At 37.3% G+C, this 26,299-nt stretch overlaps 1 long non-coding RNA gene across 7 annotated transcripts; it reads right to left on the minus strand.

Annotated features, from left to right (window-relative positions):
• Window positions 1-773: 773 nt before the first annotated feature.
• On the minus strand, window positions 774-15,582 carry LOC113218529. Of its 7 annotated transcripts, none has more exons than XR_003304158.1 (8): window positions 14,967-15,113; window positions 6,052-6,197; window positions 5,403-5,528; window positions 4,589-4,717; window positions 4,392-4,477; window positions 2,424-3,294; window positions 1,519-1,643; window positions 774-1,073 (listed from the first exon to the last, which is right to left on the minus strand). It is a non-coding gene; the product is annotated as an uncharacterized LOC113218529 (long non-coding RNA). The 7 variants fall into 7 exon arrangements; XR_003304160.1 differs by lacking the exon at window positions 14,967-15,113 and adding an exon at window positions 14,462-14,950; XR_003304157.1 differs by lacking the exon at window positions 14,967-15,113 and having other exon boundaries at window positions 6,052-8,474.
• Between the last annotated feature and the right edge of the window lie 10,717 nt (window positions 15,583-26,299).

Raw genomic sequence — 26,299 nt, forward strand, 5'->3', positions numbered from 1 at the left:
TGAAAAGTTATTATTTATAGTAATATATTTTTATTGATAAATAATAAAACTAAAAAATATTTTTATAAATTAAAAATATTTTTATATATTAAATAAGACCTATTAAAAAATTATTAATGTATTTGTTTAATACGTTAAACATATCTTTCAAATAATAAAATTATTTTATTTTATTTCACATTGCTTCAACATAGACAGATAATAATTTTATAAAATAATATTTAAAAACAAGTTATTAATATTAAAAATTATCAAAAACATTATTAATATTTAAAAAAATTGACACACTACTTGAACTGATTGTACAAATTTTTTTGTTTTAATTAATTAATTAAAAAGATTAATTTATTTAAAATTAAAAATAAAATTTATACCATATTAAGGAGAATATACAATATAAAAATGATTTAAAATAAAAATATGAAACAAATTTATTATTAATTAATCTTTAGATTATATTTGATATATATCCAATCAATATTAATTAATAATCATTTTTTTTCACTTTAAACTGTTAACTCATTCTATAAAATGTAAAATTCTCTTCATTTCATCAAATTCATTTTATTATATTATTATTATTATTCACTTTTATAATTCACTTATATTATATTATTATCACTTTATATATATTAATGGGAATTATATAATACATTTAATAAATTAAACAAATTTAAATAAAAGAGACTTTTAGATACAATATTTTTAAATAAAAAATTAACTGAAGTGTTGAAAATAATTGAAGAAAGCTAAAAAATTAATTTTATCTCATCATTCATTATTACTTTTTTTCACAAATTTTTTTCACAAAATTAAAATTTTTTTCAAATCGAATTCCTGCTGCCTATTAATAATATAACATTAGAGATTTAATCAAATCAGTTCATTCATATTACGTAAAGACTAGGGTCGATAAATGAGGTATACATGAATTACAAATCCGGTATTTCATGTGCGCTGACCTGTGTTCCATTTAAAAGGGCCTCCATCGATACAACCGTCAAGTACCACTTTTAGATCCATATTGTATTTTTCCTTTGTATCCTCGTTGTGTATAAAGCTCGTTCTGCACTCTGTTCATAAAACATTCCATTTTATTTCGATTTTTCTACACATATGTACACAAATAATTAACGTCAACAATTTCTTTACTTGTGCTAAATAAGCAAAATAAAAGTTTTCTTTCTATTTCTCCGACGATCGAATCAAAAGATTATCAGTATAATTGGCATTGTTTCCACAAATTTTTTTCATCGAAGAAAAAAAATTTCCTTTCCAGAGGAAAGGATGGCAGTATTTTTTCTGATTAAGTTCGAAATGGAAAAGTGTATGATAAAATCCATAATCCATCTCTACCTTTATAGCAATACAAATTGAGACGTGTTATATAGAATTCAAATGTCGGCCACCGATATCATTTCATTCTATCGATTTTTCCGTATCAGAAATATTTATGTACGCATGTACGCGTGTGCATGTACTAATAAACTCTATATTTTTAATAAGGGATATCAATACCGTATTACGTTTCCCCCTTTTGTGCCGTTCCAACCAGGTCAGAAACTAAATTACGCCGCGTCACAGAGAAATATTCGGATGCAGCCGCTGTTCTCGAATATTTCAATTTATGTTTATGGCCAAAGCTAAAAGGGACGTTGAAAAATTATTTTATATTCAGTCAGTTTTTCATAACTCTTAATTAAGAAAAAATATATACATATATATATATATATATATATATATATATGTATGTATATTTTTAATTATAATACTGTTTAAAGGAAAAATAATGGTCGTATATAGTCGAATTATCATTGTAGTTAAATATAATTTCAAAAATTTTAAATAAATATGTTTATTCATAATAATTATTCGAATAATATTTTATTCAATCTTGACAAATTATACAGACTATCGAATTATCTTATTATATCGTATTATAATTCATAATATTAAACTTAATTAAATAAAAAAATTAAGATTAATAAGAAAAATTTATTCTATCCAAATTATAACAAACGAAGAATAAAATACGACTGATAATCGACGATCTAAAACCATTATATTTAACGTAAAAGAGGAAAACGCTACTTATCAAACAACCAGTTACATAAACAAACGCGTACGTAAATATACTTGCACCCTCGTCAAATGTTTTCCCTCTAAACCGGGACTCAAACCGCGCAAAACAAGCGTTTTAAAAAAGAACTCATCCCCTTTCTGCTCCTCCTAAAAAAGAAGAAAAAAAAAAAAAAAAAGGTATACAGACCAAACAATCGGTTTGCATACTGCATTTTCGAAAAAACTGAAAGGAAAAAAAAAGAAAAACGAAGGGAATAAAAGTGGAAGGTGCTATAATATGCAAAAGTCGCGTCGCGTCGAATCAAATTCAAATTGGAGGACGATCTAACGCGATAGTTTACCTGTATATACCGCGGAAACCTGAGACTCGTTACGCCGGTATACGATTAAGCAGCGGGCGAACGAGTTTATCTCTCGATCATTCCGCTCGAAATGCCCGAGCGGGTGTGGTACCCGCCGTATTCGTTGGGATCGGTCAGCTAGCCGGTTGTAACGGAGCTATAAGATCTGCTGTTCCGTTTCGTTGCTTTGCATTGCGTACTTATTCTACTCTCTTTCTTTCTTTCTCCCTCTCTCTCCCTCTCCCTCTCTCTCCACCACGCGTAGCACGTGTGTGTTGGTGTTGGCGCACACCTCGGGATTGGACAAGTGTGCGATCCTAGAAGGATAACGCGTATACGAGTTGCTGGACCATTTGCGAACCCATGAGAAAGACCGATGGACGCTTATACATATTAATAGCTACACGTATATATTACTCATACGAGAGCAGAGTACTCTCCACATTTCCCTCTTTCCCTTTCCAAGATGCATCTTTTCCATCTTACTCTACCCTCTCTTTATTTCGCGATATACATTTTGTTCCCCCGTGCAACGATTCCGATATTTTCGCGACGGATGGCCGGTCGTGAATATACACGCAAGTGTACACGTTATACGTGTATATTTCACATGGTGTACAGGCGACGCTTCTTCGCGCAGATGTTTTCGTTTGGTCGTCGTTCCATTGGTTACGGAAGAAAAGAGGGAGGGTCGTGAAAGTACAAAGCGTGAAACGACGAGTTATGATATTTAGATTTAATATATTCTTTCTTATTTTCTTTCTTCTTTTTTTTTTACCATTAATTGTTACGCTTACTTCATCTCGTAAGATTCATATTACACGTGTAAATCTCTTGTTTGAAATTATTTATAGTCTAATCGAAGAATTTTCTGAAAAAAAAAAAAGAGTAATTATGGAATATATAGAGAATAATATTTGGAATCGGAAAAAATTATTAAAAAAGAAATTTATACGTGGCATTTTTTGACCAATTATATTTTTCTAATACGAAAATTTGAATAAAATGAAAAATTTCTACCTCGGAATTTTTGAAAAAATTTTTATATTCCTCCGATACAACATTTTTGATGATTCAAATTTATAATTTTATAATAGGAAAATATAATTGGAGAGATAGATGCGAAATTTTTCCCGAGTATTCCTAGAAATTAGATTCTTTATCATTATCATTTTTGATCAAATTTGTGCATTTGAAGAGGATGTGTAATTTGAGAGAAGATGGCACACGTTGAAATTTTCTGAAATTTAGCGTACTTATCTGATTTATACTTATCCTTTAAATATATATTTGATTCTGCACTCGATTCTGCTGCTATATTTTCAAAGAGGGGAAAAAAAATATATATATATATTTCACTTATAATTATGGAATTTAATATTCTCCACTTATTGTCATTTAAACGCGTATAAAAATAAATTTGATTTCCATCTTTTGCACTTTGTACGTTATGAAAATAACAAATAGCTTGTTTAAATAGGTACTAAAAAGTTAACGTTGATCATAAAGTTGACCATGAAGATTTTTAACAACCGGGGATGTTGGAATTAATTATAAAATTTTAATCAAACACATACACATTCGTATAAACACATATTTCAATTAAATACATATTTGCAAAGCTTTCTAAAGTTTTAACGTTACATTAATAACCACAACCGTACACCATAAAGTGTTCAAACAATTTTATTTTGAAATGAAGCGTATATTATATTATATTTACCGAATGTATATATATATATATATATACATTACGTATATATTTACTGAAATTTTTACCGCCTCCGGATATGAAGCATACAAAATTTATTTGTCGGTGAATTGTCTGGTATTAATATAATTCTGATCGGTTGCAAAAATGTAAAATGGTGCGATTAGGATCATGCATGATGCATGTATCCCGCAATTCGTATTTCCTATACGCGTTGGAATTAATTACAAAATATACTTATCATACTTATTGTCTACCTTGTGTGTGAATTGATTTTCTTCCTTCTGTTCTGCTACCGGCACGCGTCCAAGCCTTAGAAAGTTGGAAGTTGGTTCATTGTCCTCTGTGCACGTGAGAAATACGCAAAATAAGTGACATTCTGGGAGGGGGATCTCTTTCCTCTTTCGAGAAAAATAATCGCGTAACGCATTCACCTGGCAAGCAAAGCAAATACCTTTCACGCTTACTTGACCCTTTCCGTCCTCAAGGTACTTTCAAGGACCTGCCGCCGTTAAAATACTGCCATCAACGTGCTTACAGGCCCGATGCTAGTTAATTAGAACCACTTTCAGTCCCGGCTGATCTGAAAAATAACGGGATCGTGTTAGTAAGTGCATTAATTTTTATAAAGTACACGATACAAAATTGAACCTCCAACGAACAATCTTCCAAGAAAAATTTTCCAAAATTACGCTCAACGATTCGAGGAAAAATCCGTTATTTTAAAAAAAAAATTCAGGGCACAAAGGATCATGAGATTTAGAACGTGACAACGCGATATTTTATATAAAAAAGACGCGTTTTCGCTTTATCCGATTCGTTAAAATCGCGTTCAAGGCGGGATTAACAACGTCGCTCAAAACGTAATCCGCGAGTATCGCGTCGATCTGTCCACTCCCTCCTTCCTTTTCATCCTCGTATCTCGCTAAAATTATCACCCCTCGCCGAATGTCATTAAGGAGGAGGCTCCAATTGTTATTTCGTTCGTTCTTTCTTTTTTTTTTTTAAAAGAATGTCCCCGTTATTATTATTCGCGAAATAGTTGCGTGCACGCGCGGGAAAAAATCATGAATACACACGGAGGGATACGTGGAGGCGCATTTCTATCGATATTGAAGCGGTGTTGCGCACCGCGACGAGAATAAGTCTCGCCACGCTTTTCAGCTGTATTTTTGCATCGCGAGCGGATCCCGCGCAATTTACGCATGCAACGAGCGTAGAAAGCTAGAAGACGGTTCATCGCACGGGAGAACGTGAGAAATACTTACACCATTCTACTTTTCTCTCTCTCTCTCTCTCCACCTTCTCTCCAAGTCGCTCGTGTATATACCACGTTCGTGGATGGAAAGAAAAAAAAAGGAGAAAAATAAAAGCGCGGCTGCACTTCCCCGCCCCTATTAAACAGGTAGTTGCCGGATAAAAACAAAATCGCTCCTCTGCGTGGCCGCGGTTTGAAAAAAAGAAAAAAAGAGAGGGGAAAAAATGCTCGTACCAGGAGGATCTGACAATGGGGGAGAGGGGAGGGATGGGTGAAAAGGGTGGAGGTTTAGAAAATCGTTCGTTGCCGTCGAATAGATGCGATTTTATTCATAGTTCACCGCGAGAATTATCGGGTTACTATACGGGGATTTCATATATAAGCGGCGAGTGTTCTCGATTTTATTTTTCGCGATCTCTCCACTCGCTCGATCAATCGTTGCTTTGCCTCCGCTCCGCTCGAATAAATAGGAAAAGGGAATATATATGGAAGGGTATATAACGAAGAAACCGGGGAAATAAGAAACAAAAAGGCGAGAAGAGGAAGAAGAAGAAGAAGGAAAAAAGAAACGAACGGAAAAGAGAGTAGTAAAAAGAAAAAAAGCAGAGCGTGCAGAGATGCTTGTACGTATTAATAGCTGTAGGTATGCGTGCACGTACGTTCAAGTACTTAGATCCACAAGTGTACGCGGTTAGGCAAGGTACAAGGGACCGGTTCGTTCTTTTCGCGAGCGAAAAGAACGTTTTCCAGTGGAAGGAAGGATCCAGTTTAGACACCCACGTGGTCTTCCATTATCGTGTCCACGCTGGAAAAAGAAATCTTGTTTTATTATCCTCCCCAGTATACTCATATTCTTCGTTCAAATCGCCGCTCGGACACGGATAACGCCCTCCGCTCCTCTTTTCGGCCGCTCGAGAAACACCGTGGACGAAGGATGGATGTATATGAAAACGATGGTGAAAGAAAGAGAGAGAGAGAGTGAGAGGAAGGATAGGCAGGTAGATATAGGTATCAATAGCCGGGGATATATAGGCGCGCGTTAAGAGACAGAGACCGGTTCACGCTTTACGACAATGTAACCGTGCTATTCACAGGACTCAATAGATAGGATCTATATACGAGAAGTGAACCAATGCAAACGCCCACGCGGTCTCCATTACCCGTGTCGCACCGCGTTTTTCGCCGGAGGAATATATTAATTTCGTTGGAAATATACGATGTCTCGTTTAATCTCTTACAGATTTCCAAAGTTTCTTTTTTTTTTTATCTACGCCGATAACAATTCATTTCCTTGATTAAAAGATCTTATTTAACTTCTTTTACATTTTTCCAATATTTGAGATTATATATGTGAAGAGAAGTGAAGAAAGTAAAAGTTATATATGAATATTTTGTAGAGATCTGAAATCAGTTTAATTATTTTTAAGAGAAAGAAAATATAATGATAGAAAATGAGGCAGATTAGTTGGTTAGAAATTATCTTAATTGGAAATGTGCATAGCGTACGAGAAAAATATATAAATTTCTCATTGTAAAATAATACGATGAATTGTTTACCAAAATATACAGTGTATTAAAACCCTGATGAATGATTTTATACAGTTCAATTATTCATGATCCAAAAATCGAACGTGTAAATGATAAAATATTATAATAATAACGACAGATTAATCCAAAATAAATAACCAACTTGGAATTTTCAGGCTTAAAATATCACATGGGCGTGTAGAATCGTCGAATCGTATCGAAATCGATGCGTGTACCCACAAGCAGTCTCCCCTCCTCTCCCTATTCTGCTTCCACCCCTTTCGACATATTTTATTTTTCGGTATTCAGGCCGAATGAAAATTACAAACGTTATCGCGGTCAATACAATTACCGCGATAAATTTGAACCAACGAATAAATTCCAGCGACGGGTCTACGTGAAAAAAAAAAAAAAGAAAAAAAAAATTACAATTGAATCGAGGGGAATGAAAAATTGGCGGAGGTGGCTTTCATCGATGAAATGTTTCGAGAAACCGAATCAGCTACATCGAGCCGTGTTACATATACGTATTTTATATATATATATATATATATTTTTTCTCGTTCGTTTCTCGCCTCGTTTTATTATCGAAACCCTATGAAAACGTTATGGAAATTCGAAACGGGAAGGGAACGGGGGTTGGACACAACTGCGTGAGGTAAATACGCGAAGATCGGTAAGGAATTATGAACGATCTGGAGGTTCTCCTCGACGATTCATTTCAAACTTGTTCCGTAAGTCGCGTCGTCATCTAGATACATTTAATTTGCCAAGGTAAATACATTGCATTTATAATAAACTCACTCCGCCGGAGAGGAGAAACTCTGGAAAACGGGTGCAATTATTCGAACGATACGAATTAAACGTATAGTCGGTGTTTACAGGTATTGGTGAGCGAGGAAAAAGGTATATTTAAAAAAAAGAGAATCTGTAAACTTTTTCAATGCGCTGAACCTTCGTTTTATTTATCTTTCGTGATATAATGGATCGAGTTGAAAATCAATGCACGCATCGTTTCTATGCTTTTCTTTTTCTCTTTTCTTCTTTTTTTTTTTGTTAATTAAACGAAAGAAAGGACGAAAATTTAACGCGCGACAAACTTCGTTGAATCGATAAGGGGAAGAAGGGATGCAACTTTCTTTTCTTTTATTTTATCTCAATCATATTTAACTGAAATTTACCTGAAACATTTTTTTGCTTTTATTTTATACATACAGTTAAAACGTTGGGACGGAGAATATTATTCTCAGGAGAAATCCTTACATCAAATTCCGGAAAATTATTTTATTAAATGTTCGATATGATGTCCTTGGAGTAATATAGCCATTAAAGTTTATGGGTTTAAAACGATGGTTGGTTCTCTACTCTCTTATAACAGTGGAAGATATGAAAATAAGAACAAGCACTGCGCGTGTATCGATTTCTCTATTAATGTTATCAACTGCTGCGAAGCAAATTCGTGAAAAACTCGATAAGTATTTAAAGGATTCATGAATATTTACTTGAAAGAATTTTTAATGCGTGTATTTATAATATTAATATTTTCTTCTGAAAAAAAAAAAGTATATCAACGTGAAAAAAATATTACAAAAAAATAAATTTATCGAAACAAATTATCATCTTCTTTTAAAAAAGAAGATTCTCTTTGTCATTCAATCATCGAAGATTCACATTTTATAAAATTGAATTATCATCTCTTCTGTTCCATTTAATTTATACAAAAAAAAAGGAAGAAAAATTAAAATCAGTATCTGTACAGATTCCAGAAAAAAAAAACAGACATTTTATTCGATACCAATTGTAATGTTTTATTTACTTTACATACGTGTATACTTTCTGTTTAACTGAATGTTTCGTAAAAATAATGGTAACGCTTTTATAGAAATAAAATCCTACCTGATAAAAATCTGTTTGGTAAAATTTTTTAGAGATACCCTCTAATTGAAATTGTGCGATATTGGCGAAGAATTTTATTTTATTTCGCGATTCATATACACGCTGTTTGGAAAAAAAAAAAAGAAAAAAAAGGAGTGTAGGTACTTACATTTATTTATAAATTGTTTACACATTGATATGGTTGTTTAATTAAGTAAATGACAACGCGAGGAGGCGAGGAGATATCGATGAAATTCTACCAAACTGCTCGTCCCTGTCAGTCTTTGTGACACACTGGATACGAAATACTGCATGTAACGATTGCTGTTGTGACAAATCAAATTGATCAGTCCATCATTGCACTCAGTACCGAATAAAACCGAAATGTCACATTGTTTCCGTATCCTATAACTTTTTCATACTTTTTTGAAAGTATATTCTTCCATCGAAAATTGTACGTGGAATAAAAAAAAAAAAAGAAAAGAAAAAGAAAAAAGGAAAAAGATGCATGACTATGATCATGTAAAACGCAGCTTTTGTACATTAAACGGACGGATATATATTCGTTTCTTTTTGTGCCAATTCAATTCAACCAATTTATTGCGGTATTAAAAGTGTATGAAATATCGATACTGAAACTTATCGCGAATTTGTTAGTTACGATCATCAATACGTTTTATATTTCCATTTTATTATTTGTTATTTGATTTCTGTGGAAAAGAAAATAAATTTAATTATTTATCCCAGAAGAAGGAATGTTAAATATTGTAACACGTCGATTGAAAAATCTTTGCACGAGCAATTAATTGTCCATGTGTCAGTTAAATCTTTTGTTGTTAATTTTAAACTAGAAAAAAAAATGTATTTGTTTAATATCACAATATAAAAAAAATATGAATTTAGTTTATTATTTAATATGTATTTATATAATTTTCGTTTATTAAATCTAAGCAGCCGCAAATTGAAAAAACAAGATTACCGCTAAAAGCGATTCTGTATCGGGGCATTTAATGAATATTTAATTATCACCTTCTCTGTAATCTGATGAAAATACGTTAAATCACTGGCTACAGTGCCCTCGATGTTATGGAGCTGGTATTGGTATATTTCTCATCATTAGCTTCGATTTAGGTCAGATTCAGCATTCCTTTCGGATTTAATTGAAAATTACACGCATTAAATAAAAAACGGGGAGGGAGAAAGGGAATAATATGAAAGAGAGGGAACTTTAAAACATCCTAAATCATTTGTACCACAATTCAATACGAATTGAAGAAATTCTAATTCCAATATTTTGATATAAACACCGTCTACTTGCAAGTTTCACGCAAAATGATTTTTTTCTACATCGATAACGAAATTCTTGCAATTCTCTTTATCTATATTAATTTATCGATTTATAGATAACATTCTTTTTAGAATTCGAACGAAGAAGAAACGAGCTCTTTCTATTTAAATTATTTCTTTCAAAGAAGAATTTATTTTTTCTTCGCTAATAATTATTATTCGAAGAAGAAGAAAAAGAAGAAAAATCTAGAAGCACAACTATTCCAATTACATTCCATCGAACGCAAAAATATCTACACGATAGATACTCCTATTAGCAATATTCTTCTCATTTTCAATAATGACTCTTCTCATTCGTTCAACGAATGAAAAAAAAAACACGTCATCGTGGAGAGGGAAACACGTATCGAAATATTCCAACTTTATCGTTCCCGAGATCGACGTTTAATATTTATTTAAATTTTAATACAAAATTAATCCGAATCCCTCCGAAACGAGAGAAGGGGGAGGGATGTCACCGAATATAAAACCAATTCTAGGAAAACGTGGTTGTACGTAACGCCCATAATTTCCCCCCTCTCCCCCATATAATAATTTATCCCCCGTCATAATCGTTTAATTCACCCGTCTATAAACCGAACAAATGACATCGGCATTCTTCTCTTATTGTCAGTTTCGGTTTAGGACCGTACTTATCGATTAGCCCCAGCCGTCTCTTTCCACGATTGTTCCGCTCTTGTCTCCGGTGTCGCATTGGTGCGCGCCCTAGAAACGCCGCACGCTGGTATGCGAGGCACGGTAATTACGAGGAAACGAGGAGGAGACTCTGTAGGGCGCATCCGACAAACGAACGAGCCAACGTTGTTCGACGATCCCCGTCGCAAGGACGTGCAACGTTCGCAACGATTTTTCGAAGGGTGGACGCGCCGCCTGGCAATTTTTCTCGTCGATATGGTGGTGGTATTTATCACCGTCTCATTGACCCGGCCGCCGATATCTTATCATTTATGCGTAACAAATTAATTCATCGATGAATTACTTTTATCGTTTAACATTGTTCCCACGATTTTTCTTCCTTCTTATATGAGCTGTTGTTTAGAAAGAAAGTATTTTGATAGATTTATTATTTTTTGAAATAACGTTGTCGAAAATTCTTCCACATGAATAAATTTTGTATTGATTTTATCAAGAATCAATTGAAATGATACATGGATTATTATCGAGAGATAAAAAGAAAATAAACGAATCTCGTTTCAATATTCTTTGCTCGTAAATTATTCGAGGAGCCCTTCCTCTCTTCGTGGTTATAAATATGTATATTTAATTTTATTAAAGCGAGAACTAACTAAACTATCATCAGCTTAAACAGATTTAAAAAAACCAATAATCGCTATTTATTATTAACGCGCAACAAAACTTTACTACTTTCCACAACGATACGCGTAAAACTTTAGCTCCGATACTTGAGCGACAAAACTTGACCAAAGGAAATTACCTATTGAAAGTTTTTCTTTTTTCTTTTTTTTTTTTTAAACGAGTTTAATTCGGTGACGACACACCGAATGATTTACGGACAAACGTGCAAAATCGTTTTGCGATACGCGGTCCCCGCCCTCGGATTTATTATAGTCCCGTTTCATCTGTTTCGGTAATAGTTTACCCACATAACTCGCGTAGAAAGTTAAGAGAAGGCGGCGTCGTGATCACATTGTGAACGTGAGAAATACGCACACCATTTCGCCTTTCGTCTCTCTTTCATTCCTCCGCTCGAGGTTACACGTTCGAGTTAAAAAAAAAAAAAAGAAAACATTATGAAAGAGAGCCCCTCTCGAAGAATTAAATGAATAAAATACCGATAGATTTCCTCGCCCGTCACCGTCCAACTTATAAAATATATAATAGCTAGTTGACCTCGATATTCTCTCTCAGAAGGAGAACTTTTCAAATTTTTTTCTTTTTTTTTTATAATTAATCAGACAATTGCCCCATTTCTTTTCAAATAATAATAACAACAATCTTGAAAATTGTCGTCCTAATTGACGATTTACACGAAAATTTCTCGATCAAAAAATTGTTTAAAAAAGGCAAACGATGAAAATAAATTATAATTGTACAAGGATTCTTTTAATTATGATATAGAAAATTGCGATCAAGGTTGCGAAAGATTAATAGGAAAATTTTTTTGCGTTATAAATATTAAAACAAATTATCGAACGTATTCATGGAATTTTGAAAATTCGTAATGATGTAATAGGAAAAATGTAGATTATCTCATTTTTGGAGCAAGATGCAATCCGATTTTCCACTAACCTTCTCAATTAATTGGATCCAATAATTGCTCTTTTTGAAAAAATAGAATAGTGAAAATTATCGTATAAAAATTGACAGAACATTCTCCATGTTCCACTTATATCCACTTACTGATATAAAAGAGAGAAATAAAAAAATCTCTCAATAAATAATAATTAACTTCGTTAACCTATTTTTTTTTAAGGATAATATTATAGTTTTTGAAAATTATACGGATAAATCTCGATATTTCACTTCGTAATTACAAAAAGTAAATTTTAATAATTTAATTTCTATACATATTAATATCGTAATTTTTTGAAAGTAGCAACATTTGTAAATTAACGATTGAAATAGTTACAACTTTTCCTCTTGTACCATACACGAAATTATTATCGAACAATGCGATAAAGTTTGGACATATTACATCTTGACTTCTCCCACTGCTGTCAAATTTGGATAGATTAAAGCGAAAAACTTGTTCTCAAATTCAAATTAATTAAATTAGTTTGAACAATATAATAATTGTTTGTTACTACATTAAATTTTGTTTTACTGTTATTATCAAATAATTTTATAATTTTGTATCATTTATGTACAATACGAATAAGCTTGAATACAAAATTCTATTTTTAAGTAAAAAAAATTTACCTATTTATCTATTCATTATATCGATTCTTTTACCATTACGTCAATTTGATACTAAGGGACAAATTAAGTTAGGAAAATGAATGGTGAATGAGGATTAATACTAGCTATCCTATCTAACCTAAATAGAATAGATATTTCTCGTTTATTTCTGATGATGTAAAAAAAAAAAAATGTTAAAAGAAAAATTGCAAAGAAAAAATTATTTTTAATAAACATTATTCGTTTAGAATAGAAATAATGCAATAGGCAAGAGATTTATTTCAACAATTATAAAGATTTTTGTCGATTTTAAATTCTTAAATGGGACTATGTATATTTTTATCATCGGGGCGTAATAATCGCGGTCAAGATCAATCCGAATGACTTATAATAGCATCACCTTTATGCAACCTTGGGGTCCAGAAAAAGTTCAGAGATGTACAGGCGATTTCGCCATGTGAACGTTTAAAAGTAATTGTAATTATAGTCGTCAGTCTCGATAAAAGGAGGAAAAGCAACAATCGAAATTGTAACGACGCTGTAATTTAATTATTCGTAATTTCACGGAACTACCCGCCATTTCTGTTTTCGCTTGTTATCTTCATTATTACACCATTTGCAAAAACCACTCTCCGAGCCCATTGTGAATCGGACAAACGCGCGACAAGCCCCCCCACCGATAATAATTGTAATAATTTTGATAAAAGTTTACGAGACTCGGGGAGGAACGGGTGTGGTTTCGAGATCGAGGGGGAGGAGGGGTGAAAATTAAAAATGACGAACTTGTTGGATGACACCGCGGTGTTAATACGTCGGGCTTCAATGTCTCGCGTCAAAAGCGCAACGAGACCGTCCATTATTAAAACAGGGAAAAAAATGAGCAATAAGAATAAACGGCGAGCAGGGAAAAAAAAAGGGAGAGATAAAGGGGTAAAAAAAAAAAAAAAACGAGACGAGAGTGCAACGGAACGTTAGACAAAACATGCAGAGAGCATGAACACGCATTCACGTCTATCGAATCGACGGCTCTCTGCTCGTTTCTCCGACGACCGCCGTGCGTACGTCCACCAACGTTCATCATCGATCTACGATGCCGGACCGAAGAATGCGCGCGACCGTATCGTTCCGCTTCTAACGAGCGATTATTCGTCACACGTTCCATCTTATTATCCTTTGTGCGGTAGACGGGCGAGTAGTGAGTCATTTCTTTAAACTCGTTAACTCGTTACAAGCCAGCAGCTTCGAGAGAGAGAGAGACCTCCCTCCCTCCCTTCCTCCCTCTCCTTCCCTCCCCTCCACCCACCCCGCGAGGTCCCGTTCCGTCCATGTGCAACGAGGCCGGCTGGTCGATCATTGTATATATAAAATACAGGAGAGAAGAGAGAGCGTGCGAGGGTGTTCTCACAGCGTGCGGTGTACGCGGAAAGGTGCAAATAATAATAATAATAATAATAATACTACCACCAATAACTAAGGGGCCGAGCAGCGTGGCGCAATCGAGAAGTCAAGGGAGACGACGATAGAAGCCGGGATTGGGTCGAAGGGTTAGAGGCTCGAAGGCTCATAATCGGTCGGACTCGCATCACGCTCGGTTCTACCCGAGCTGCCGTGCCGGCCGATGACGAAGACGGAAGAGCCGGAGCGCCGCGAGCGCTGCTACGCGACAGACAAAGAACGAACTAGCCGCGTCGGGCCAATGGTAAAGGAGCGAACGGGGGAAGAAGGATAAAGTTACTAGGGTGGACGCGCGAGCGAGAAAGAAGAAGAGAGACACGCCCTGCTGCAGGTCGATAACGGAACCAACGCATCCTCTCGTGGCTCTCCGGTAGCTCTTCTTGCTCTCCCAACCACCACCTTCCCTCCGCCGCTTCTTCCTTCCACTAGCTACCCTCCTACTACTACTACTACTACTACTACTACTACTACTACTGCTGCTGCTGCTCTCTCTTCTCTCTGACTCACCCACCCTTCGCTCTGCCTCTCCCCTCCGTCCTTTCTTTCGACCTTCTCCTTCTATCGCGCATAGTCACGTACCACACCCGCCATTCTATCCGTGCCGACTGAGCGGACTTTGCCGACCGTACATACCTACCTACTCCATCGCGAACAAGGGTATATACCTTACCAACTCTTTCCATCTCTCTTGCTCCCTCCGTTCCGTTCCGTTCCGTTCCGTTCCGTTCCCGCCTCTACCTTCTGCTTTTCCTTTTCCTTTTCCTACATCCTTCTCCTCCTCCTCCTCCTCTCCAAGCTTCTTCGAGGATACGATGTGCCGTGGATCGCATTATCACGCGCATCTAACCTCCGAGAAGGCTACGCCTGTCGGCATAGCGTGCCAACCAACCGAACGAGTACACTGTTTCCGAGCAAAGTGAACCTGAATAGTATATATACCGATCAGCCTTATGTATCCTGTAAGCAGCCACTTACTACGTCTCTCATACGCACTAATGTATATCTTGCTACGAGACCGCGTTTCTTTATACGTACGTTTAATATATATATATATATATAGGTCTGCGTTCGTGTAATCCCTCGACACGCACATACGCGTACGTGCACGGAACGGAAGAGACGTGTGCGCGTGTATACACGCACAACTCGTCGAGAGATACGTATCATCGGATCGAACGACGGTAGCCGGGGAACCGGGGCAGGCAAGTCCCAACGCCTCTCCCTTCTTGTCGCCATCCCCTTCTTCCTCTTTTCTTTTCTTTTCCTTCTTTTTGTCGCAACGTCAACCCAACGAAGCAAAAACAGCGAGGGGTACACCGGTCGCCTCGGGATCCTTGTTTTCGTCGGCCTCGAACGCGCTCGCGCCGCTCCTTCGTCCATCCGATTGCTCCGTTTACTGCACTTCCACGACGATCCCCCGGTTGGAAAAGATCGACCATGAAGAAACGAATCTTGCCGTATACATACGTCTCTCTCTCTCTCTCTCTGCAATTTCCTTCGGCCTCTATACTAGGAAACGAACTTTCCACGCGTATCAATCAAACCTATTCTATCGACAAGAAGATTTAATTGGCTTTATTGAACGGATGAATGGACGTTTAGAGGGAGAACGTACCACGGTACGTTCGATCCTAAATGATACAGGACTCGTTCAAGATTCATAGATTGTTGCTCGTTTTAACGAGAATACGACTAATAAGCTCTACTTCCATAACTGGTTATTCCTTGTCAATGTTGTAAATCTTATCCGTGACCGTAAGGGATAAGTCTTCTTTTTTTTTTTTTTTTTTTCAACTCGAGGTCGAATCGAAACTCGTTCCTCCTTTGGGAACAGGGAAAAAAAGTTTTTTTTTCCCCGGCAATAACTAAACAAAATTACGGCTCTGTTTAATAAACGCGTGCAGTAAAATTATTATCTAGATGTTTAGGTAGGTTGAAGTTTCTGGAAAAGTTAGGTAGCCTGTGACCCCCATCCATTTCCTTCGCCACATACTATAGGTAGGGTTCTAACAAATGTCTTGACCTTCGCATAAAGGAACGACATCTTTAACCCCTTCTTCCTTCGCTCTCTTTTCATCCACGAATCTCGCTTTCGTTTCGACGGCAAACAAAAAAGATTTTCACTTTTGGAAAAAATTTACCGACAACTTGAATTCTTTTATATTTTTCACTGGAAACTTATTCACAATGAAAGAGAGAGATACAATTGTGGCGAGAACGAGCCATAGAATGGTACATTAATGAAAAAGAGGATCTTGGACAATAAGTGACAGTGTGAAAATTTGGACAATCTTTTTCTTTTTCTTTTTTTTTTTTTATGAGACTTATTTTTCGGCGTCAACTATCATTAATCGTCGACACGACATTGAACAGATTTCTCCAACGAATCGTAAAACGTCCAGAAAAAGGGCAATATTTTTCTAAACGAGGAATAGAAATTTATTTAGAAGAAAATTTACTCGCTCTAGTTTTAAAATTGTGTAAAAAATTATCGAAACGAATAGAAAGATTTGTAAAGAAGTATATTGATTTAAAATATCGAAGTATATTGTAACAATGACGAAGATGATAAATGATATCTAGATATTGGAATAGCTTTCGCGATTGTTTAATATAAAATGATTAAAAAAAAATTGAAGATAGAAACTTTAAGAAAAAAAAACGAGTATCCATTTATCAATTTCCATCATTATGATAATTCTTAATACAAATATGTAATTAATATTCAAGAAATGTGAATAATACAAATAAGGAGAGAGAGAGATATTTAAATACATAAATCATAGCGTGTCGTTTCATTATAGTTTGTAATTTTGAAATCACAACTAGAAATGTTCTTACACAACATCTGGGGCTTCTTGTGCTAATTGTGCTGATTTTATTAACAAAATTTTGCAAGTCATAAATCACAAATTACGAGTACCAATAAATTCTCTTATATAACAAATTTGTAGTTAAAATGATCTTACGTAATTTTATAATTGAAAAAAAGAAAAATTTGCAATCTACGACTCATAATTTATTTATATTGTTGCGTGAACGATCTCTAATTTTTTTAAACACAACGCGAGAAATAAGTTATAAATACTAAATTATTCTTAACTGGTTAAATTATATATAGACACATGCTATTACGTATATATATACGATGGCAATGTATCATTTAACCTTCACTAGTCATTAATTAACTCGAAGATAACACTTCCGGGTGTTACAAATATGTCGATCTTTCAATTACGTACTTCAATCAATTTCATTATAATTCTCGAGTGGATTAAATCGATGATAATTTAAAATATTAGATCGTACATCACACGATGTTGATAAAAAATAAAAAAAAATATTTCCACTACGCGCATTACGATCTTTATTTTGAAGAGAATACGTGCCCTAATTAACGCAAACAAAAAAGAAACAGAAATTATTAATAACGTTAAAATGTGTACAACACATTTTTAATTATCAAAGCAATTATAATCTTTTAATTTCATTTAAAAAAAAAAAAGAATTATTGTACAATCTCCGTCGTACAATGTTTTAGAGAAGAAATATATTGTTAGCATAAACGCGATATATAAATATTCTAAATTATTTATATTTTACTTGATCATCCTCCTCTTTATATTTACATTTAATTGCAATTATTATGAAACGGATTACTAATTTTTGTTAAAAAGAGAAAAATGCCAAAAGTCCCGAGATGACCAAAGATCGTCAAGCAGACAGATTGTTGCGTTGATTCGTTCGGCGAATCTGGGCAATTCTTCTCACGAAGGGGAAGACTCAGTGGACGAAGTTTCATTGGCGAGATATTTCTCGGCGCGCTCGGATAAAAATATTGAATCCAGCGCGTATTTTACTCCTTTACGACGCGAAAGTTTCACGCTTTTTTTTTTTTTTCACGCGTAAGGCATACACGATTGCGACGGTGTAGTTTGCCCTGTACGTACGCGGGATGATAAAGCACCGCGCTAGTTTATATTGCAAAGAGAGTTTATTCCGTTCTATATAACTATATATATATATATATATATATACACGCCGTTTTTAATTAATTCTCTTGGCCGTTAATACGCGCCACGCGCAAAATATACCCATACCTATATCTAATTAACCATGCAGGCAAATCGATTTGCATCGTTAATGCGATCGCCGATTGCGGAGATCTGTTTTTCTGCGACGTGGCACACGCATTGTTTTGCAATTTTAAATGCAAACTGTATGCAGGTGTACACAATTTTAAAAGACTTTACGAGCTTATATAACTCCCTAACATGGGATGGAAAAAAAAAAATAGTTAACCAACATGGAACCTAAAATCGATTCTCTACGAGTGAAATATAATCCCGTTGAGCGAGTGGCTTAGATTATTATTATTATTATTATTATTACTTTTCTTTTATCCTTTTGGGATGTAATTAAAGGAACGTTTGAAGATTGAAAAGATTTTAAATATTGTCAAAGAAGAATGAAAAAATATTGAAACTGTGACCAACCAAGATTAACGAAAATTTCTTTAGATTAGGTGAATAATGAAATAATAAAAATGGTGGATATATGACAATTTTGATTAAATACACGATATTTCGTGAAAACGTTTTAAAATCGTAAAAATATATTTTTTCGAAAAGACAAAGATCAGTTAACCCCCAGATATCTATATAATTTCCACTTGCCGAAATTCAACTATATATATATTATTTACGCAAATATACAAGAAATCCATGCAAAATTATATTTTATACCGAAAGTATTGATTTTATGTTCTATGTTGGTTAAGCATTTTTTGCTTCTCCCTGTACCGAGTAGGTACAGTACGAACTTATAAAGACGCTTTCACCTTAAATAAATCTTGTATAAATATTTGACTTTAATTTTTAAAATTTTCCACGCGGCCAATGATTCGTTGCGCTTTCTTTCCGTTAAAACGCTACGTAAGAAAAGAAGAAAGAGAAAAAAAAGAAGATTAAAGGAATCGAAAAATATGCCTCTTTTCTTTAAGGCACGGCCCTTACCTAATGCACCGTGAAAAAAAATCGAGCTGCATCGATTACGAGATTTTCTCGATTACGTAAAAAAGATTCCTATCATTTCCGCCCTGTCGGTATTTTAGACAGCTGAGACTGCATTTCGCAAAGTATCACGGTGGATCTCTTCGGGCTTTTCGTTCACATTTCGTCGTAATTGAATCACCGATTTGCCCCGAATTTGGAACACACAGACCCACGCTTCCTCCTCCACGTTACACGTGTACGTACGTATATGTAAATTCTGCATGCACATGCACGAGTTTATATAAACGTACGGAGGGGGGGGGGGGGCACGTAGGCATGTGGAGGTATGCCAAGGATGCATCCGCCACGATGGCCGAATGCATAAGTCAAGATTGCGTGCAATGGAACAAATTCTTCGCTAAAAACTTCCAAAAATTTGGCCTGCCGCGATCCCGGGGTCGGAGGCATACGTCAAACGTAGCAGGTAACATGTTTTATTCGTCGAGCAAGGAGAACAGGCAGGAATATTTTAAACGTACGAGAATACGTTTGCCGATACTTGGTTCGTTTAACGCAGCGTTCCAATAATTGAAAGAATCGTCCACGATTTTCTTCTTCCCTCTTCTCCCTCTCTTATTCTCCCTATTTTTTTAACGTTGCTTTTTAGTTGGTTGTTTTTCACGAACGGCGCATCGATATGCGTCGTGTTCTTCGCGATTGAAAATGTTCGTCGGTTATTGTTCCAATTCGCGATTCGTTGCATTCGATACTCGCATATATAGTATATGCGCACACTATGGGTTGGCAAGGAACAAAACGGAATGCACACCGGATGAGAAGGCACACCGATTCTCCGGTGATTTCCATCTGCGACTTCAGTCAGCCTTCCACCATTGACAATTAGCGAGAAAACTGATCGAAGATAAATTCAATTTTTCACCGAATACCAGCTAAGCGAATGCATACTCGAGGGGAACAACTGTGGGAAACATCTCTATTTTTCTTTCCAACGAAGCCGTTTCAAGTAGGAAGGAAGAAAGGAAAAGGGAGAGAAAAGAAAAACATAGGAAAGCAAATGGGAGAGGAAAAATAAAACGCTTTTCTAGAAAGTGGAGGAGGATAATTCGTACGCTTGACCAGGTTAATTACACGAAAACCGTTTTCGAACGTCACACCGTTAATACGATAATGCGAGATTGAAAAATAACGTTCCTCCTCCTCCTCCCGCGATCCCATTTATTTCGCCTTTGCGATCAAACGAGCAAACACACCCGGGCTTGGCCACCGGGTCCGGCAACAACTATCGAGAGAAAGAGAGAGAGAGTATCTCTACGAGCACTGCAAAGCCCGTGCAACAGATAATAGCGTTACAAATAAATCTGAGAGAGAGGCGGGCCGGCGGCCGTTGTTGCCCGATCTTTTCAGTTACGATTCTATGCGGATCACTGCACTCGAGGTCCCCGCAACGAGTTCCTGAATATATGGGTGGTCGATACACGCAGACCAGTCCAGGCCTGGCTACCTGGACGCGGCATTTGCGGCCAGGTATACCTCTACCTCTACCCCATGGAGGCAGAAAGAAAACGACACAAGGGAGGCAAGGAAAAAAGTGGTCGTCGCTGCGTGGCAGTTGGTATCTGCTCGTGGCGTCGGGCAGTCTACCCTCGGCATTGTTGCGGCTTGTCATCGCGAGGGGGTGCGAGCAAAAGAAGCGAATGCTGGAAAAAGAGAAAGAAAGATGTATATGTGTAGGTAAGCCTGGTAGGTGGGTTGAAGGGAAGGTACCTCAAAAAGCTGGAGGAAGGCGGGAGTAGATACGGCGAGAAGGGAACTCGGCGACCAAGTAAATATGCGACAAGTTAGCATCCGCGTATAAATCTAGCGGCGTTCACGGTGACAGGTCACGCAGCGGAGCCTTCCAGTTTAGATCGCGGTACCCGTCCCATTTAACCGCCTCATTGACGGTGTACGTACGCGCATGTTTCAGATCGGAGGAGGGTAGAAGTAGACTCGCTCTACCTTGGAATCTTGGAATTTTATTCGCTCCCCTGTGCGCGAATAAAAAAGTTGAAAAAGAAAAAAAAAGTTCCAGGAGAGTGTGCTTTTGCGAATCGAGTTTTTCTTGATCGAGCGGTTTCGTCCTCCTGAAGAAGAAAAGCAAGAGGTTAACGCGAGGTTATAGAAGGAGAGACGCTCGTAAATCCAACGTAACAATTAAGAATTAAAGGTACAACTCGACCTCCTCCTTCAGCCACGGGGAAACACTTGGAAACGGGGGATGGCCAAATGTCAGGATAGGATCGCGTGCAGACACGTGGTATTCCCATTGTTGTTCCCGTTCTTGTCGTCGTTGGTTCGTGGCGTGTGTAGGAGCAAGGAGGAGAAAAAAAGGAGGGGGGGAGGAAAGAGTGCAACGACAGCGACAGTGACGACGGTGGTGGCAGTTTTCGCGAAATTACTAGGTTCACGTAGGCGTACGCTTAACGGCAAGGGTTAGAGAGGGATGCAAGGGATGGCGTTGGGTGGTGAAGGGGGATGAAGGAGGGGGATATGGTTCATGGTTTGTACGTACATGCACACACGGATAAGAGGTACAGGTAACGGTGCGCAGGTGGCGCGATGGGGCGAGCCGCGCTCTAACTTCGCTCCGCAAACATGGCAGTCGTCACGCAAGTCTCAAAACCCGCCAACGATATCGCGGCTTTCCAACTCGCCAACAAATACCAGGAAAAACGGGTATTCGAAACCATTACACGCGATGGCCGACGATTGTCGTCGTCGTCGTTCTTCTTGTTTCCTGACCGATATATAAAACCTTAATAGGGAAGGATAACCGCGGGAGAGACCAAGAGGAGGGAGAGAGAGAACTTTTTAGAGAATGGTATCGGCACATGTATCGCGATAACTCATGTACGGGATATGTAAAGTTCTTTCTTTTGCCAAGAATCCAACGACGCACGGATCTGGTAAAACCGATTTTACCAGGCACGACGAGGAGGAGATCCGCGCGGACAAAAAAAGGAAAAAGGATCTCTCTCCCTCCCCTTGGTAAGCGGAGCGGAGTCGAGGAAAGGAGTGCAGAGGCGTAGCCGTGGAAGGCTACGTAGTGAAACGCGGCGCAAAATTGATTTCATTATCGATAAGGGAGTTACCGATCGAAGGAGCAATATATCCAACGGGGAGATTACTGGTATTTTGTCGAGAGGGATAGGCGAGGAGGGAGAAGAAGAAGAAGAAGAAGGCGCGATATAGGAAGCTATGTATCGGAGGATATGTAAATGACAGAGGAGAGGATGCACGTTGGATGCAGGCCAATGTCCTGCCAATGTTGCGCCACTGGGATGGATCGAGCGCTAGTCCTCCAAGGCCGACAATTGGCCAGCTTCGATGGTGTTTCGTAAGAACGACCCATATAACGAACTTGACGCGACGCGTGGCGGCGCCCACCCTCCTCTTCTTTTCATCTCCTCGGTGAAAGGTGCTCTCTGCGAATCTCGAGGACGCTCGACCGTTTTATCCCGTGAATTCCCTTTCTCCTGAATTGCGTGGTGGCGGCGGTGAGAGCAAACCTGGCCGGAATCGACCGACCCTGCCTCGCGCACTCTTTCCGCGAGCGGAAATTGGCGGATACCGCAAAGATCGCTCGCGTCAAGAGAGAGAGAGAATGCCCCCATAGACTCGACTCCCCATGGCTAGATTCGATCACGTGGTGGCCGAGTAAGTACGGTGTGCTTGGTAATTACAGCTGTACTTACATTCCGCGGGGAGAACTGGTTTCAACGGCGGACTGCCCACTCGTACTCGATTACCAGAGCACCGCGGAAGTTATATTTTACGAAATATTTATGTTACAGTAGAGTTTCAACGACACCTGGCCGCGTTGTAAGTATGAAATGGGTTGGGGCGCAGTATACACAGGCGGACAAATGGACGGACAACGAGGGGCAAAGAGAGAAAGAGAGAGATTTCTATCAGCACTTAGAGCAACTATGCGCTCAAAACTTTACGGGCAAACTTTCTTTTCCTCCCTCCCCTCTCCTTTTATTTCCCTCTGCTAAACTCTTCCCCGTGGAATAAATGTGTTACTTTCGGTTGGATGTATATATATATATGCTAACTATCGTGCATGACCTTTTTTCCCTTCTTTCTTTCTTTCTTTTCGCTGTCATCGTCCTATAAACGACGCGTTTAAAGTTTCTGAAGGAACCGAGGAGGGGAGGGGGGGAAAGGTTTGCTTACGAAACGCGATCGAACGCGAAACGATGTCTACGTCACCGTCGGCATCGTCAATTCTCGCCGGTTCACGATATCCGCCCCGTCATCGTCGAAGCCGAGAATCCCAGTGAACGTCCGAACGATCCATCTGTCGAAATAAATAAATAAATAAATAAATAAAAAAAAAAAGATTTTCCAAATAGAAATATTGGTCTCTGTGGTACGTACAGCCTGCGGCGGTGGTGTAGGCGCATTAATAATGTAAGTGTGCAGATGGTGTGCAGTGAGTGCGCGGTGGCGCTGACTAGGATCAATGTTCCGTTCGCGATCTATATAGTATATAGTACAGTGTATGTAACGACACAACACGCTGGCTATGTGAGAAACAACACACTGTTACACACACGAGCCATTTCCACAGAATATATTTGCAAATATTCTGATCAAACGCGTGGGATGGAATATGTATTTGAAAACAAGCATACGTGGCGTAAACACATGATCAATTCTGGCTTGTATTTCGTCGGATTTGTTTGAACAATACCCATGTTAAAATATAGTGGTAAAAAAGTATGGTGTAGATGACGAAAACAAAAAATACGTATATGTATTCGCGTAAAAAGAAAAAAAGGAAGGGAAACAGAGATAAATAAAAATGTTTTTCTTCCCCCTCCTCCCCTCCTTTTTCGATGTAAACGTGCACGTTGTAAAATATTTACGCATCGACGATTAATTTCGTCGCGGTAAACGCTAATTTCGTACGGGAAAACTCGATCGAAACTAACCAAGGAGTAAACGGAAACACGTTCCTCGTTCGTGCTATATATATATATATATATATATACATATAATATAGCATATATATATATATATATATATGTATCAACGTGTGTATGAATTATCGTGCGGATCGGGAAACAGTTGCGGGATATATGCTCGCAAGCGTGTAATAACGTATTTTATAAATTTATTCACATGATTTAAATAAATCAAGTATACAGTTAAGTTTACGACACCTGCGCAATTTGTGTCGCGTTTCACAGTAGATCGCAAAGCGCATGCTTTCTCGTTTTTATTTTATTTTATTTTATTTATTTATTTAATTTTTCTGTTTCTCTCACTCATAATTACCGTTTTGTTTTCACCGTTTTGTTTTATATATATATATATATTTTTTTTATTTTGTTTGTTTGTATTTGTATTTTGCTGTTTCTCCTCCATCCCTTCTCTTTTTTTTTTTTCCTTCTCATCCTTACGCGACGAAATAATTATTTTACATGAGGCAAGACGTTTTTCTCAATTATAGATACATATTTACATATCGTACAATTTGTTCTTTTTTTTTTCTTTCTTTCTTTTTTTTTTTTTTTTCTTTATCATTCGGATCGGACATATAAAATTACAAAAAGTCATCGTATCTATCTAGTCGAGAATTCAAAATCGAAGCTAAAACTCTCTCTCTCTCTGTCTTTCTTTCCATCGGGCCGATAGAACCGTAACACACTGTCTCTGTGTTCCACCGTTCCTTCCTCCGTTAATATGTATAAGTAATATATATATATACAATGTACATAGGTACACGTACGCCGATACAAGCTTGCAACAGCTTGCAGCACTATTTACATATTGCGTTTCCTTTCTTCCGTATATATATATATATATATATATATAATAATAGATATGTACAACGTGTGTATGTATGTGTGTGTGTGTGTATGGATCTCTAAATCGCCATTAAAATACGATTTTTCCCGGTGATCCCGGCGCAAAGGAGATGGCATGTTTATACTTTATCGCTCGGTGAAAAGTCGTCAAGTAAAGTGGGAGAGGGAGTGTGGAGAAGAGAAGAGTCCCTGTCGAACTAGATTCTCACGAGACGCCATTCAGAAATTTCGCATCATACAGTTTGCGCGCGCGCAATCTGTTGGCGAATAGAAGAGAGAGGAGGAGAAGGAGGCTCTGATATCGAGGGACTAGAGACAACGGAAAAGAGAGAGAGAGGAGAAGAGGGAGGGATAGAATAGGGATAGACCGAGGGGAAAAAAGACGGAAGGGATGGAAAAAAGAAAGGAGGGGAGGGGGAATGCAGAAGTGGAAAAGTGAACAATCACGCCTTTTACCGATGAAACAAAGCAAGAGCGAACACGTATTCAACGGAGGAAAGAAAAAAAAGGATCGTCGCGGACAAATATCTGTAAAGTAGTAGAAGTCGTGGAATAAATACTCTCGGCTAATCGCCTATTCCTTTATAAGCTAATAAGCTACGCTAATAAAAAACGTTCTCCCTGTGTTGAGCACAGCCCGAGAAAAAGGCGAAATAACTCGACGACGTACATCTCTCGAGAGATATATATATTAATAAGAATCGTTCGACCCATCGTTTACCTTGGATACTCGATACACGAGATCGAAGTGAGAAAATAATATCTTTCATTTATCAATTATCCAAGGTACGCTGCTGTATTTAAAGTGTACAACAATATACACGAAATCCGTCCCCTTTGCGGCATCGAAAATACACGGCGGTTGAAACAAAAACAACGAAGCTTTCTCTCCTCTGGAAGAGAGAGAAAGAAAGGAACGGAAAAAGAAAAGGAAAGAAAAGTATCACAAGCGGGAGAGAATCGGCGCGAAG

Source organism: Apis mellifera, linkage group LG2 (genome assembly GCF_003254395.2).
Source record: "Apis mellifera strain DH4 linkage group LG2, Amel_HAv3.1, whole genome shotgun sequence".
Taxonomy (NCBI): Eukaryota; Metazoa; Arthropoda; class Insecta; order Hymenoptera; family Apidae; genus Apis; species Apis mellifera.